Source organism: Taudactylus pleione, unplaced genomic scaffold (assembly GCF_031769625.1).
Source record: "Taudactylus pleione unplaced genomic scaffold, aTauple2 ptg000381l, whole genome shotgun sequence".
In the NCBI taxonomy this organism is placed as follows: Eukaryota; Metazoa; Chordata; class Amphibia; order Anura; family Myobatrachidae; genus Taudactylus; species Taudactylus pleione.
Window position 1 is genome coordinate 1548319 of NW_028284782.1, and position 17247 is coordinate 1565565.

The 17247-nt window shown below is 46.7% G+C and overlaps 1 long non-coding RNA gene across 1 annotated transcript in view; it reads right to left on the reverse strand.

The window, feature by feature from the left end:
* The window catches only part of LOC148507806 (uncharacterized), a 45775-nt gene extending 45674 nt beyond the window's left edge, over positions 1-101 (reverse strand). Inside the window, exon 1 of the long non-coding RNA XR_015869661.1 lies at positions 51-101. This is a non-coding gene — a long non-coding RNA (uncharacterized LOC148507806). The remainder of the gene's footprint in view (positions 1-50) is intronic.
* Positions 102-17247: the final 17146 nt, after the last annotated feature.

The following is a 17247-nucleotide window of genomic DNA, read 5'->3' on the forward strand; positions in this document are numbered from 1 at the left end:
TATGACTGCACAATATTGCACATATGACACCCTTCTGGGGTATTTCTCACCATTTCTGTCGCTTCTTCTTTTCCACATCACAGCAGAGAGGCCAGTGGTCCCTAATCCAACACAGTAATTTAACACAATAAGTAAAATAATATTCACTTTATTATGCAGGATATGTTCAAGCAATCAGGAACTACTTATGCACAAATGATACAATACTAAATACTCCACAGTAACACAAAATCATAAAATTATGCAGCTTTAAAAATGTATTTTTGAAATATCAACAATATTACAAGAACATAATATTACAAAACATCAAGATATTTATAACTATAATTTGTTTCTATAATACTCCTTAACACCAGACTAATCCTATTAGTCCTGTCTGGCCAGGCATTTGTCAGTGTACACTATGAATCGAACCAGGGCCCTATTAATTGTCTTAGAATTGCGGGGTCATATACACACTGATTGACTTTTGGAGTAACTTCCTTGACCTTCTGCGGTGCCTCTACACTTAAATAGGGAATATCCGAGTCACTGTTATTTGTAAGTCAATGGGGCATATTCAATTGGGCGCGAGGTTTAGCGAGGAAAAAACCTTGCGCCCCTCGTGGCCAAGATTAGATTACCGCGGTTAATGCCTGCTCCTGATACCCGTGGTATCCAATTAAAAAAAAGTGGTTGCGGGGTTTTCAGAGTTGAAAACCCTGCGCTGCGTTAAAAAACAAATAAAAAAAAATTACACTTACCTGCCCAGGGGTCTCCGGTGGTCTCTGCAGCTCCTGGTGGCCTCCCCTCCATCTTCTCACTGGGGTGGGGACTGCTGGGAGGCTCCAGGGGCTGCAGGGATGTACAAGGGCTGCTGGGAGATGTAATTCTCCAAGCGCCCATTATAGGGGGCATACTTAGACTGGACACACACACCAGGGGTCACACACACGCACTCAAACACACACACACTGACATACTCACCGCTGCTGCAGGAGATCAAGTCCCGACACTGGATGCAGAAGACAGCACTTCAGAAGGTGAGTATTACTGACTAAGCTAATTGGAAACTTCCAATTGCTTAATTAGTCATTAGGATGGGTGCCGACCGGGGTCCCAGAGCATTTCCCGACCATTTTTCCTAAAATTGTGGATTTTATGAAAAATTGGTTGTGCTCTGGAGGTGCGCCAAAAAGAACCTCCCGGCGCTCAAAAAATCAAAAACCCTGCTCCTAATTGAATAGGAAAAACCAGCGAGCTGGATTTTTGCTACTCTTACCCCAATTGAATATGCCCCCATAAGTCTGAATAGGCACATGTAGATCAGCAGCATATAATTGCTCTAGGGTGCTAAGGAACTGTTGTGACACCCTTTGGCATAGTGTACCAGTCTATAATTTAGTGTCGGTATTCTGAGGTTTGCTGTAGTTCCATTTTATTCATTTATTATTGTCAGCAGCCAACTCTAGTCTATGGGCTCAATTCTATTAGGTGCGAATTGCGAGTTTGTTTCTTGAAACTCGCACACATCGCAGTGAAGTGCGCTCCTGAGAATTCTCCAATCCAATTAAAAATACCTATTCGCACTACTCGCAGATGTAATGAGATTTGCGAGAAATGCATGAAAATGTGGGGAGACCATCCTGGACCCCCCAAAATGGATAATTTTGTTAGCAGGACCGTATTATTATTATTATTTATATGGCGCCACAAGGGTTCCGCAGCGCCTTACACAGTACATAAACAAATGAGCACACAAGAAAACAGTTATTAACAGTACAGACAATGCAGGACAAATACATGATTAATACATTGCTGCATAAAGGTGCCCACACACATAGCGATGTGTTCCCGATCAGCCGATGTACACGATTTCCCCCTGAACTCTCCCCGGGAGCTCCCCAGTAGTCCTGCACACAATTTGGTATGAAAAAGCTGCCAATGTGACACACGAACTATCATGCCTCCTAACTATCCAGTGCATCCTGAGTTCAGATTGTCAGATCTGCCCTACAGCACGGTAGATCTGAAGATGCGATGTGCGACCTGCGGGGATGCGCATCGCATCGTGATCGTGAGTGGGGACTCACGATTTTGGCCATATTTTACACGATCTGTCGTTCCAATGCATCGGAATTAGCCAGATCGAGTAAAATATCGCTATGTGTGTGGGCAGCTTAACACTTAATTAAGCAGCATGATGTCAGCAACCAAAGGTTGGGTGCTGTTGTAAATTAAAGTATAATTAAGTGAAGGAGAAGCACATGAGGGAAGAGGGTCCTGCTCGTAAGAGCTTACATTCTAATGGGGAGGGGCAGACAAACAGGTGTGACACAGATGGGCTGGATACAAGGGTCACAGTAATATAACATCTATGGAAAGATTAGTCTAAACTTAAGAGGAAAAGACAATGAGTTGAGCAAAACTGCACTAAGCCTCATGAGTTGGGGGCCACAACCAAGGTCCATTTGAGGGATCATCTTGCTGCGTCGTTCGGTATGGCATAGTTGGAGTGGATAGGCAGATTGCATGGGGAGATCAGGAGGGATGCGGGCAGCATTGGGGATCCAGGTGCAGGCACAATCCATAGGCATAGTGGAAATGTGGTGGTAGATAAAAACAGTCCTTAATAGCAGAAATTGCTGATTTGTTAATTTCCCCTTCTGTTCTCCTCCTGTTTAACTCCTGAATAACTCCGGCTTCAATTTAAATATTCTTTTTACACTTTAAACTAAGCACTTAAAATCTATACACTGTTGCTAGAGCAGACTAATAGTAACTAATAAATATGGCTCAAACCAGGTGTCCACACTGATTCAACACCTAACACCCTCCTCACACAACAATGGGTCAGCAATCAAACAAATGGTGAGAGGACAATATACCAACACAGATACAGAGTAATTTCCTGCCTTCATACAGATTTTAAAACAATATGAAATACTGTATAGTTAATTACCTAACAATTTTAAAGGCTGTGCAATAGAAAAACCAAGCAGCAGTATTTGTTGGGTGCAGTACAGTGGCGTATCTATAATGGGTGCAGTGTGTGCGGGGCACCTGACCCCTATGTCTTGACCTCAAAATATCAGGACTAAAATTCCTGACCAGGGAATAATCAATGCATGTAACCTATGACTGCTATTTAGCAAATAGGGGCTTCCTTTCTCACTACACTGGCTTTAGTGAGTTACTGGTAATGGGACACATATCTCTGATTGTGCCTCTGTACAGATAGGAGGGGTGTTCAGGCTGTAGTGTAATATAAGGAGGGTGCCTGTTGAAAGGAATAACTCTAACACAGGGGCAGGGAGTTTACTGACAGACCTGTCTCCTTGCTGGCCTTGCGGTTATCAGTACCCCAGGAGTCCTAGACAGTGACTCTTCCTTAGTCCGGCTGCAGAGCCTCTCTCAGCTGTGGGCTTCACTCTGCAGGTCTCTGTCACTGAACAGACACCTCAGGACTCCCATTCTCACAACTGCCGGCTCAGTAGCAATGCCGCCTGTCACACAGTCGTTGGTTCCTGTCAGGAGCCTTTTACCAGCGCCAGCGTCCTGCTCTCAGCGCGTTACCTCACACTGTACTGACCTCCTGCTGCTCACTTCCAAATGTCATATGTCTGACCACCTGACCCTTGTCATGTGATCTGCTCCTGACTTCTTGAGTAGCTTCAGAGATTGCTGGGAATTGTCTGCCTGTGTAATGACAGACATGCACTGTAATGCAATGCAGGTCAGACATAATCATACTTGCCGACATCCTTGCTGGCATTGTGAAGCAGGGGGCGGGGTCATGATGACACGATTCAGCGCAAATCTCGTCATCAAACCCCCCCCTCCCCTGCTGGGGGTGTCTGCGGCTGCATTGCGGGGAGGACTGGAGGGGCTTGCCTACTTTTTCAGGGGCCAGGAGCGGCACCTGACTTTGGACATAATATCTCGTATAGTGGGGTATTAGACACAGTTTATAGCAAAACAGATAATTATGGAATGTCACAGAGCAATTCTCATAGTAATCAGTAGGTTTGGTAGCCATTCGGCAACACTTAATACCCAATATAATGAAATCCTCTGGTACACCAAATAAAATTCCAATTGCATAAATATAATATTGTGGTTCAGTTAATCAACATCAAACCCAACTTTAATTGCAAAAGGACAGAATAATTCTACACAGCAACTAACAGAAGCTAGTGGCCAAACAAATGGAATGAGACTATTAGCTATATTTAGCTACCCAAAACAAGATTTACTCAATGGTATTAATTCCTGCTGCTGTACTCAGGGCCTGATTCATTACGGATCGCAACTGCGAATGCAATAGCGATTACAAATGCAGTCCAACTTCGATAGTATGCTAATGCATTGCGATCGCTATGCCGTCACAGCACTACACGGGGACGCCCACCTTACCTTACACATATCCGTAATGTTTAGCAAGACTGTGAAGCCATTGGTACAATGGAGTACCATCACAGCCTCACACACACTTGCCCAAGCTCTGTCCTAACTCAGATATTGCTAACTTCAGCACACGCTATCAGGCCTCAGGCTGTGTAGGGCATCGCAGTGGATAATTTATACACGCCCATGCAACAGCGTTGAAATGCACTGGCGCGCCTGTGTTTTCCCAACCACCCCCACATCACCACCCACAAATGCCACTTCCTCTCAATCACTCTGCGATGGGTCTGCGTAGTCGCTGTGATCGCAGTTCAGATCCCAGTGGCCAGTTCGTGCATGCGCAGATCGCAACAATTGGCCAATTGTGTGCGTATTAGCAACTGCAATCCTTGCTGAATCAGGCCCTCTGTCCTTCTGTCCTACCACAACAACACCACTGAGCAAAATGAATGACTGTTATTGTCTAAGGGCCTGATTCAGACCCACTCGTGAGCGCATAGCACTCGCAAGTGGGTCAATGGTGGGCTATTGCGCACGCGCGAGCCCTGGAGCGAGTGAGAAATCAAGACGGGGCAGCTGTCGCTACAAGACGGGGCAGCTGTCGATATTGATCACTAATGATGTCAGTAGTGGACTTCCTGTTCTATTAGAGCAGGGAAGTACACTCGGGCCTCCTTGCAAGCCCGATGGTCGCGATAATCGCGACCATTGCCAGGCCGCACGCACACACTGTGAGTGGTCACCCACAGCTGTGCGAGCGGCCTGGAGGCCGGTCAAAAAAAATATAGGGACGCCCTGATTCAGAGCGAGCGCACGCAAATAGCGTGTGCCTCTGAATCAGGCCCTGAGCTATTTTAATATTAACAATAATTGTCACAAACTGCACAAAAACAAATACAGGGCCTGATTCAGAGTTGTACGCTATTTCTCCTGTAGCTGTGGATGTGCAAAAATATGCTAATGTAGCAATGGCCAGAACTTGTTCTGAGACGCCCACTTGAGCCATTGCAGCTGTCCCGCAACTGCGTGCACATACGTAGCATCGGAGGCAGATCTGGCAAAAATCGACACCTTGAGTGAGTCTATGACATACTTGCCTACCCTCCCAGAATGGCCGGGAGGCTCCCAAAAAGTCTCCTGGAGGCTGGGGTCACCTGGCCACAGTTGCCCACTTCCCCAGTGGGCAGCTGATGATGCAATTTGCGATAACTTGCGTCATCGTGGCTCCGCCCCTGCTTCACAATGCTGGTGGTCTTGGCATTGCATAATGTGAATAGAAAGTATGGTGGTGAACGACCACCATACTTTCTATTTGCAGTTCTGAGAGGCATGAAAGGAGCCAGCATTGGGAGGATGTGCTGGTCCGTATATTGCCATTTGGAGGTTTTTGGGGTACCTCCTAGGTGAGTCAGCTCTCAGCTTATACATGTGCTGTTATCATGCAGTACATTAATTGTAGTTATATGACCCAGAGTGGGTGCTACTATTTTGTAGCAATAATTATTTTGGGGTGAGCGTTTGGCGTGGGGCCCCCGGAGTGGCTCTGGCTGGGCCTTTTTCAGGGCATCACCACTTAATTCACATAGATATTTTTTCATCACCTTTCCATTTGTTTGTTTATTATTTATGTAATTTGAATTCTTCTTATTATATTAACACTTATTGATTATCTTGACACATCTATACTTTACACTTCACTATCACCTTCTTCCATTTTTCGTGTGATGCCCTGGCAGTGGTCCTTGGCTGGGTTCTTTTGGGCTGCTCTGCGCCTCGCACGTGGACCCCTTAATGTTAGGGACACCGGTATAGAGGAGCCTTGACGCTGGCCCGGTGCTTAATCATATATTTGCAAATGTATGCAACCAATACCTCTGAATTTCTATTATCATGTAGGATTCAAATATTTTTGCTAATATTGCTGCAGTGTGCTGGAGGGAATCTTCTTTTTTCTGTGGTAAGAGATAGGGGAGGCCAGGAGATGCTGGGGATAAAAGAAGAGGAAGCTAAGAGTGAGAATGACAATAGACAGGAAAATTGACAGGCCCAGACAGCGTCCCCTGCCCTGCGGTGCCCTGTGCCATGGCACAGGTCGCACCACCCTAGTTACAGCCCTGTTCATACACACTGAATGACCATCATCTGTCTCCGATCGCGGGTCCCGCTCGCCAGGGGGCATGTCCCGCCTCCCTCCCTATGGCCTCTGTTGCAAGTGTACGGGTGGGTGGCAGATAAATCTACCATCGACTGTGCAGCAGAGCCGACAAGATATGTCTGTGAACTATGTCGTTCACAGACATATCGCTGGTACACACTGGCCAACAGGCACCTGATATATTGGACGATCAATTGATCGGCCAATATATCTGTCAGTGTGTACACAGCTTAAATCTCTTAACTATTTAAATTAAACTATCAAATACTGATACTGCTTTTGCACACACCAGTTTCTGTTCAGTGTTACACATGTGCTCTCTGAAGAAAGATTAGTGGAAAACATAAGATAAGGGAGGACCTTCCATTCTTAATTTGGGTCCTTCATTTTTCACCTTGAAATATAAATTGTATCTTTACCTTGTATCTTAACAATTGAAGAAAAGCACAATGAGATTGTTGGTTTTGACTTGTAGACAGAAATCTGTAGCTGTATGCTTTGAGGTCTACCTAGGAAAATGGGGGAAGTGTTCTTTGGAATTAGTTTTTTTTTCTCTTTACATGCACCTAAATGTACTCCTTATATCAAGATTGTCAAATAGCACTTAATAGGTAAATATAAAAGGATAATCTTAGCAGCCAATATCAAAATGAGGTGTCCTGGCCTCAATGATCAATAGAACAGACAGGCTCTCTGTGATATCTTATGATCCTGTTGTAAGTAATGCATTTTACATGTGCTGCTATAAATGAAGTATCTTTTGCACTTCAGTCAGGGGCGTTTCTAGAGAGGAGGGGGCCCGTGTGCAGTCTCCGATTCGGGCCCCCTCCTCTTTGTCTGGTGGCCGGCAGTGCACTGAGCTGTGCGAAGCCAGCACCGGAGTTGTAGACTCTGGGCACCAAAGTGCGCCCAGAGTCTATAGAGTATGCGCAGGTCACTGGGAAAATGGCTGCGGTGGCCATTTTCCCTTTACTGCGCAAGCGCAAATGAGGGGAAAATGGCCACGTGGCCATTTTCCAGTCATTTTTACAATGCCGTACCCCCGCACCGATGTGGGACTCCGGAGAGGTAAATAATACTATGGGTGCAGGGTGTGCAGTGCGGGGCCCCCCTGGACCCAGGGGCCCATGTGCCCCGCACACCCTGCACCCATTATAGATACACCCCTGACCTCAGTATAAGCAATAATAAATAATTGATCAGTCGCTATCAGAGGCAGCTCCTACCTTTAACTGTCAGGGAGTTCTGCCTATGCTGCAATTCTGTCAGCGGCCTGGCCGGCTCCTGTTCTTTTCTGTGCATGCCAAGTGCATTGTGCATGCACAATACACCTGGTACTACCCGCAGCCAGGGAATGCACAGAAGCACTGGCTTCTAGAGATTGCGTTAGCTGCAGCCCCTAGAAGCTGGGTAGGGGTGACGGCAAGCTAGAGGAGTGACTTCCCATTAGAAGCGCTCTCTCTGCTAATACACTAAACTGCCTGTCTGTCTGTGATTAGCAGATAGTGATTCTAAAAGGAAGCCAGTGCCGGGAACACTCACTGTTGGTGGCAGATTTTACTGGGGAGGGGGATGTGCAGCTCCTAGTTACAAACTGCCACTGGTTCTATATAGTAGAATTAATGTCACTTGTATAACTTGCAATTGTCCATAGCATGTCATGAAAATCCAGCTGTTTCCTTTTCCACATGTACAACTTGCCTCACATATATAGCACAGCACCTCAATAGGAACAAAGCAGTATCAGGCATTCACAAGACTCTAATTTGCATAGAGATATCACAGCATACTTACCTACTCTCCCGGAAGTTGCGGGTCCAGATTTCCGGCATCCCACCAACTTCCTAGTAAAGTGACTGGATGTGGAGATAATTACCGGGAATCGCAGCTTCGTTTGGAGTGGGGCTAAATGATTTGAAAACGCATCATTTAGCCCTGCCTCATCCATGTGGTCCAGCGATTTGCGTCAGTTTGCCATGACAGGGGAGGGGCCTAATGACATAGGAGCCTGTCCCCGCCCCCCAAAGTGACCAGCTGCGTCTCCTCTCCGGATTTCTCCTGGAGGAGATTTAAAAAGTCGGCAAGTATGAAATTTCACAGCTGGGTTTAAACTCAACCTTTTGCTTGTGCCTATATGCTGGTCTCTCCTCTGCTTTCTATGCTGGTCTGTCTCTCTATGCTGGTAGGTAAATGTGAACAAGTGGTGTGTCTGGTGGATCAGAGCTGTACATAGTGGACATTGGATTTGGCTAAGCTGATTGAATAATATGAATTCACTGAAAAGGAAATACCAGGTGGATTTTCATGACATGCTATGGGCAAGAGGAGTTGTCCTGATTGGATCTGTATGAGAGATTTTGAGCTGGACAATTGCAAGTTATATTATAGTGACATTAATTCTACTATATAGTGACTAGCAGTGCCGTGGCTCCAAACTATCTTTACTGAGGGGGTCTGCTCTGCTGGTGTTATACTGATGCCGCACATACAGTATGTACAGGGCCGGCTCTAGCCCAAATTTTTTGGTAAGCTAGTATATTTTTTGGCGCCCCCCTATGCAGTGCCCCTTTTACAGTGCCCCCAGTAGTGGTCCCCCCTGTGCAGTGCCCCTTGTGCCCCCAGTAGTTAGCCCCTTATATAGTGCCCCCAGTAGTAGTCCCCCTATGCAGTGCCCCCAATAGTGGTACCCCTTATGCAGTGCCCTTTAAACAGTGGCCCCAGTTGTAGTTCCCTCACCTATGCAGTACCCCCAGTATTGTCCTATATATAGTGCCCCCAGTAGTGGTCCCTCGATGCAGTGCCCCCAGTGGTACTCCCTCCCCTTGTAGTGCCCCCAGTGGTAGCCCGCCCCCCCTTGTAGTGGTCCCCCCCTTGTAGTGCCCCTAGTAGTAGTCCCTCCCCTTGTTGTGCCCCCAGTGGAGGTTCCCCCCTATGCAGTGCCCCAGTATTGCCCTTTATATAGTGCCCCCAGTAGTGGTCCCCCTTATGAAGTGCCCCTTGTGCCCCCAGTAGTAAGCCCCTTATATTGTGCCCCCAGTAGTAGTCCACCTATGCAGTCCCCCCAGTAGTGGTACCCCATATACAGTGCCCCTTATATAATTCCCCCAGTAGCAGTCCCCCCCATGCAGTGCCCCCAATAGTGGTACCCCTTATGCAGTGCCCTTTAAACAGTGACCCCAGTTGTAGTTCCCCCTATGCAGTATCCCCAGTATTGCCCTTTATATAGTGCCCCCAGTAGTGGTCTCTCGATGCAGTGCCCCAGTGGTACTCCCCCCCTTGTAGTGCCCCCAGTTGTAGCCCCCCCATGTAGTGGTCCCCCCCTTGTAGAGCCCCTAGTAGTAATCCCCCCCTTGTTGTGCCCCCAGTGGAGGTTCCCCCCCTATGCAGTGCCCCAGTATTGCCCTTTATATAGTGCCCCCAGTAGTGGTCCCTCGATGCAGTGGCCCCAGTGGTAGCCCCCCCCTTGTAGTAGTCCTTCCTACTATGCAGTGCCCCAGTAGTAGCCACCCCCTTGTAGTAGTCCCCCCCTTTGTAGTAGTCCCCCCCTTGTTGTGCCCCCAGTGGAGTTTTCCCCCCTATGCAGTACCACAGTAGTGGCCACCCCCTTGTAGTAGTCCCCCCTTTGTAGTAGTTCCCCCCTTGTTGTGCCCCCAGTGGAGGTTCCCCCCTATGCAGTGCTCCAGTAGTAGCCACCCCCTTGTAGTAGTCCCCCCTTTGTAGTAGTTCCCCCCTTGTTGTTTCCCCAGTGGAGGCCCCCCACTATGCGGTGCCCCAGTAGTAACCCCCCCTCCTGAGTAGACACACATGTAATAAAAATAAAAACACTTACCTGAATCCTCGCTCCCGCTCCGGCCGCCGCCATCCGCTCCCCAGTCCGTCCTCCTGGGCCGGGACGCTCTGCATTATGGGAGGGACGTCATGACGTCTCTCCCATTACCCACTGCGGGAGCCGGAAAGCTCCAGCCCGGCTCCGGCAGTGGGCTCAGTAGCCAATGAGAGTCTGTCTGACTCTCATTGGCTGCTAATCAAAACAAACACACAGCTGCCGGCGCCGGCGGCTGTGTGTTTGTCACTGTGTAGTGCTGAACGAACTCCGTCCGGTCAGCGCTACAAACACGGTGCAGCTGTGTCACAGAGACACAGTCTGCCTGCAGCCCGCATGGTCACAGCTGAGGCGCCCTCCACTATGTGGCGCCCTACTCAGCTACGTACCATGCGTAATGGTAGAACCGGCCCTGAGTATGTACACAAACTAACAAGCAGCCCAGGCTACTAGATTAACAGCAGCATATGTAAAGTGCATTACTTAGTTACAACAGGATCATAAGATATCCCACAGCGTCTACCTGTTCTATTGATCTAAATGTACTCCTGATGCACTTTGGACCTGAAATCACAATATGCAATTTGCCTCTGTACAAAAAGAAGCCTACCACTAGGCACAATAATATTTATTTATGGCCTACTCCCTAACACCTCCCTGATTCTGCTATCTTAAATATGTAGCTCAGATTTATCCAGTCTTACTTATTGAACTCAAATTAATAAAATAAATGTATTTTACATTTTTACTACCTCAATTTAGTGTATATTTGTCTGGACTATGTAAAGAAAAATGTGTTTAGTCAGCTGTACTTAATATGACATAATAATAAAACTTAGTAATTGATAGGGTGATTGCAAAGCATTACAATGTGAGGAAATAATTGAAGTCCACACACTAATGAATATATTGGGCCTGATTTAAGGTTACTATATGAGCAAATCAAAAAAGGAGCAACTTGCTCCTTGGTAAAACCATGCAGCCCTGCAGGGGGGGAGATTTTAAATGTGCTGGTAGATTTAGGGGTAAATTTATTAAAATTTGTGTTTGATCGAGATTGCAATCTTGGGTGAGTTTTGCCATTTTCACCAAATTGTAAATTTACTAAAGGCAAACTCGAGAGAGATTTCTCGATCGAGTAGCAAAATCTCGGGTGAGAATACAAGCTCGATTGAATACACCATCGACCAAACTCGTTCAGTGAAAAAGATACAACTCGGGAATTTACAAACACAGGTGTAATTGTAGCAAACTGGGACCTAAATAGAAGTTTCAAATAGACCACCTCTTCAGCTGCGAGTTTGGCAGAAACATACACAGATCAGTGTGATTTGTGTATGTTTCTGCATGTAAACTAGCTAAAGTGTTTTTAAAAAAAAGAAAAAAAAATAACGTAGGGTCTCCCCCCAAAAGCATAACCAGCCCTAGGCACATCAGCCTGTCCTGTTCCTAAAAATACAGGGAAAAAACATGTAAGGTTCCCCCATATTTTAGGAACCAGCATTGGGCTGCTGAGCCTGTCCTGGTTTTAAAAATAGGGAGGAAAAAATTGCGTAGGGTGCCCCCTATTTTTAAAACCAGCACTGGCCTCATATCCAGCCGGGGTGTAATGCCACAGCCAGGGGACCCTTTCACTGGGTCTCCCCAGCCACAGCATTATCACCCAAGCTTGTCAGCCCAAGCCGGGGATCGCAGGGGAGGTGGAGAGGTGGACCCCAATAAAGGAATCATAGGAATCTGTGAGGGATGCCTCACTGTTAGCATTTCTTCTATGCTTCTATACTAGTACCATGTGTGTGTGTGTTATCCTCCGTCTGCTGTATACTTTCAGGGCTTAATGTATGCCCAAAATGCAAGGGGAATTTAATAATGAACAGATAGGGTTGTGTGTCTGAAAAAGTATTTGTTGCCAATTAAATGGCCGACGCCTGAAACTGATATTAATTAGAACTAATACTAGTGAACTGAACTGCTAGTGCTCTTGCAAGTAAAGGGTGTCTAGCTGACTATCAAAACCTATAATTACAAGCAGGGGCGGATTGGGATGGAAAACCAGCCCGGGAAATTTATGGAAGCAGCCCTAATTGGGGCGTGGTCTGATGAGGGGGCGGGCTCTATCGTAGGGGGCGGAATCCCTCCTCATAGGGCCTGATTCTGAGTTGGACGCAGTTGCCCCCTTCCTTATGTCTTTTGCTGCAAATTTGTCTGTGACTCAATGCTGATTCTGCTACAGTTCCCCCCCCTGGTGCACATCCATGTGTCCGAATGTGGAAGGACTGAGACGCCCACTATAAGTGTCTACAGGTGCTGCAGTCATGCTTTTTGTGTCTTTAGATGTCACCGTTGAAACTTTCACCAGCCCTATACTAGGTGCAGATCATCTGTTTGAGCATGGCCTCCAATTTGAGCAATGCAGAGTCTCTGTACACAGCGGCTTTCAACGACACACCTACGACTCTAGAGTAACATGGCCATACTGTGCTACATCTGCATCTAATAAGCCAAAAACCTGTAACGGCCCAGGAATGCCCATCACATTTCTAATTCACTTTATGTCATACTCCTACACCAGGCCATACACAGTTTTCAAGAGACTGACAACTGGCCCAGCAGTCCATAACAGAGCAAAGCACCGACTATTAACCCGAATGCGCAAATAGCCACTGCCCGATTAGAGTTGTGCTCCGATAACTGTAGCCACAACCCAGCAGACATGTGAGCATGGGACTGACCCAGCAGGAACTTTCCTGCATTTTTGGTGGCCCAATCCACCCCTGCATATATTCAAAAATGTGAAGATTGGTGAGTGCCCTCTTTGTATTTCCTATATACTATAATATATATATATATATATATACATATATATATATAGCACACATTTGGGAGTTATATATTATATATAACTCCCAAATGTGTGCTATATATATATATATATATATATATAATACATTTATTAGTCATTGAAATACTTTAAATAATGCAGCCCCCCTCCCTCCCCCATCAAAGCAGAGACAGGCAGCCTGACAGGTGGGTTAACTTATCAGCCCCTTACCTTGATGCTAAATAATGTGAGCGTCCTAGCCGGAGGAGCAGTTCATCTTCATTGGCAGTTTAGCACAGTGCTGAAACACATGCAGCAGGAGGGCGGGCAGAGGTGCGGTGCTGGTGTGACGTCATTGCTCCACTTTGCGCAGCCAGAGAAGGCGGAGCTGGACATTGGTAGCATTGTAGTAGTCCTCCCGGTCGGTATGTATTCTTGACCGGGTGGACTCCACTCCGGTGGCTTCATGGACCCTGACTGTAGTGCAATGACAAGCGGGCGGCTGATCGGGCCGCTTGTCATTGTGCAATGGTGGGGGGGGCAGTGGGCTAGGAAGGATTGGACTGTGGGACGTATTTTTACCATCGTCGGGGGCGGGGCGCCCCGTGCAATCACACGGCTCGTCCACCCCTAGAAACAGCCCTGCTAGTTACTAACCTCCATGGGAATTTCTGGTGGCATTCGCGCCGCGGCCGCTCACTTCCTTGGTGACTGTCCTACGGCTGATCCACCCTCTGCCCCATTCCCGGCTCCTGTGCTGGTGAGCAGGGCTGCCATCATAAATTTTGGGGCCCAGGACAGATTAAACAGGCAGGGCCCCCCATCATCCTCCCCCCGGGCCTCTGAAACGTTGGACGCAGAGGTCAAAAGTGCCTTGGTGATAGCAGGATTATAGACAGGGGTAACATGAGAAAAAGTCCATATGATTTATTAAACAAAAATTGTGCTTACCTGCTATCTTTAGGCTCAGTTATGCTGCATTGAACACGACCTTGTCTCTGCTTATCCATGGTACTTCTGATCAGCAGCCCCCTATGAGGATTGGAGTCGATGTAACAGTTGTGGATGTGGAGGAGGGGGGGTTGGGCAGGGGAACACATGGGGAGAGGCGGTCAGAAGCACACATGGGGAATGATGTTTTCAGGCATACATGAGGAGCGAAAGTCTGAGGCATACTTGCGGAGATGGTGGCACAGGCACACTGGAGGAGGGGATGGCACAGACACACTTGGGGAGGGATGGACATGAGGAATATTTGAGAAGGGGGATTAGAGTCATACTTGGAGAGTAAGTTCAAATGGATACTGCCACTGCCGACTAGTAGTAAAGAAAGACGGAGTGATGGGGGTAAACACCAGAGTTTGGAGGGATGGGGGCAGTGGCACTCATTGGAATCTTCAGTGTGCCACTGTGGAAGCAGTGAGTATAGCAAACAAGGCACGGGTACAATTGGAGCAGGGAGGGGAGGAAAATAAAGAAGGAGGAAAGTGGGGGGTGAGGAATGGATAAGCCGACAGCAAAGAGATGAGGGCTGTCTCCTAACTGAAGCATCAGCTGAGTCAGCTCTGCCCTCTTGAAAATGGGCCAGGGGAATGCAAATCTCAAGCCTCAGCGCTGCCCATATTTTTTTTTATAGAAATGGAGACCAGTGAAGGTGCCTTCAACTGTGAAATGTCCGGAGGGATAAAATTGTACAGTAAGCAGATGCGCCGCTGCACTGTACGCTTAGCAAAGATTTACACTAGGGAGCACCACCATGGAACAATAGTAACACTGACCTCAGAGACCTCCAGACACATAGAGATGTAACATAACACCAGCCCACCGACAAGAGCTCTGTCGGGAGCTGGTGTTATATTACACCTCTATCTTCCTGGAGGTCTCCGCGGTCAGGGTTACTATTGTTCCGTGGTGGTGCTCCCGAGTCCATAGTTGTAGGGGGCAGGTATTAAGGGCGGGACTGACACTGAAAGGAGCCCGCAGCATGTCAATGATCCTGACCGCAAACTGCTTTGTATTGACAGGCAGTAGTAGCAGTGCATAGTCGGAATCATTGGCAAGCTGCAGGGCCCCCTCTGAGCCCGGGCCCGGTACATTAGTATCGGCTGTACCCCCCTGATGGCGGCCCTGCTGGTGAGTGTAGTGGCTGCTTGAACCGGAGGCGGAGCCGTGAGGTGTCACTCACGTGCTCCGCAATGGCCCATGGGAGGAGCTGCTGCAGCAGCCCTCCCGCGGCCATTTCACATTTTACTGTTGAATGAGCTTCTGCGCATGTGCAGAAGCTCATTCATGACTACTGCTGCCTGATCACAGTAGCGGCCGTCAGAGCAGCCGGCCGGCAGTCAGTCAGTGTAAAAGCAGCCCAGCAGAGAGAGGGGGGACCGGCCCAGCGGGAACTATCCCGCTGTCCCGGTGGCCCAATCCGCCCCTGATTACAAGGGATCTTATACAATGCTACATTATGAATAACACACACAGAAAACATAGTGGAATATTTTGACCACAATATTATAGATCTGTATAGGGAATAAAGTGCTTAAATGAAGTGAAACAGTAGAGGACAAAATAAAGATCCCTTCTACTTACTAAAGTAGTTGATTTTAAATATTTCACTGTTTATACACAGAATATTTTAATCAATTAAGTTATATTTTAATGATATCTCAGACCAGTGCGCTCAAAACACTGTTATCTTTTTGTTAATACTGCTGTCATCCTTAGGGTCAGTTATGTGGTGGTGGACAGGTTTGTGCTTCTGTTTGGCCACATATTTACATTACATTGACCATAATGAATTTGATTTGGTGCTGGACCATCAACCTGAGGCACCCCTGCAAGTATCCCAAGGCACCCCAGGATACCACGGCGCACAGTTTGGGAACCACTGATTTAAGGTATAGTAATAGCCAGGATTCATATTGTTGAAAAGTATATAGTACTCTTACCTGTAGTTGTAAGTTTATTTCTGGAATCATAGACAGAATTTGTGTTTATTAAAATCTTAGATGTGGTATTGTGCATATATGTATATGTTTACATCTGAACAATTGTACCTGATGGTCTAAATTGCTACCTTGATCTCCAACTGCGGCTAATTAAATAAATAAAGTTTATTTAAAACCTATCTGGTTATTAGGCCTGTGGCCAGATTATCTTCACCACTCTGCCATGATTGAATGACCTACTGTATTCCAACCCTTGGACACTGAAAGTGGGTATTACAAGTGTGGTAGGTATGTAATAAAATTTTACTTACTATGGTGTGTGTGGTTTTTAAACTATTTTTTTTTTAACAACGGAGGTAAAACCAGGACTAGCTCAGCAGACCAGTGCTGGTTCTTAAAACACGGGGGAACCCTACACATTTTTTCCCTGTGTGTTTAGGAACCAGGACTGGCTGAGGTGCCCGGGGCTGGTTATGCTTTTTTGGGGGGGACCCTACGTAATTTTTTTTTCACATTTAACCCTTATTTTACATTAAAAACACACAAGTAGCCTTCACATGTCTCACTGATATCTGTAGGCTGTTTGTTTGGGAGTGTTTGGCTGTGGTCAGACACTTGCAACTCGGGGAAGAAATCTCGATCACATACACCATTGGAAAACACGATCTCAGCCAACACGCTTCTTGTTAAATTTGAGTGTTCAGAAGCCTAAAATCACTCGAGTTTCAGTGATGTAAAGCGAGTTTCTAATCGGCAAAACTCGATCAGACACTTATCTTAGTTAATTTACCCCTTAGGCTGGGTACACATGTACAGATTTTCTGTCCAACCATCCAACTAGTTGATTGGTTGGAATGAAAATCTGGTAACGTATGGGAGTAAATGATGATCAGCAATTTGCTCCTAAATGCCAGAAAACAGATGAAAATGGTCGTCAGACAAGTTTGTTAAATGTTTGAGCTAAACAATTTGTTCAAACAACAGTTTTTGTCCATTTTCTGGCATTTGGGAGCAAATTGCTGATTGTCATTTGCTTTCACACCTTACCAGATTTTCATTCCAACCAATCAACTAGTTGGATGGTTGGACAGAAAGTCTTTACGTGTATGTACCTTGA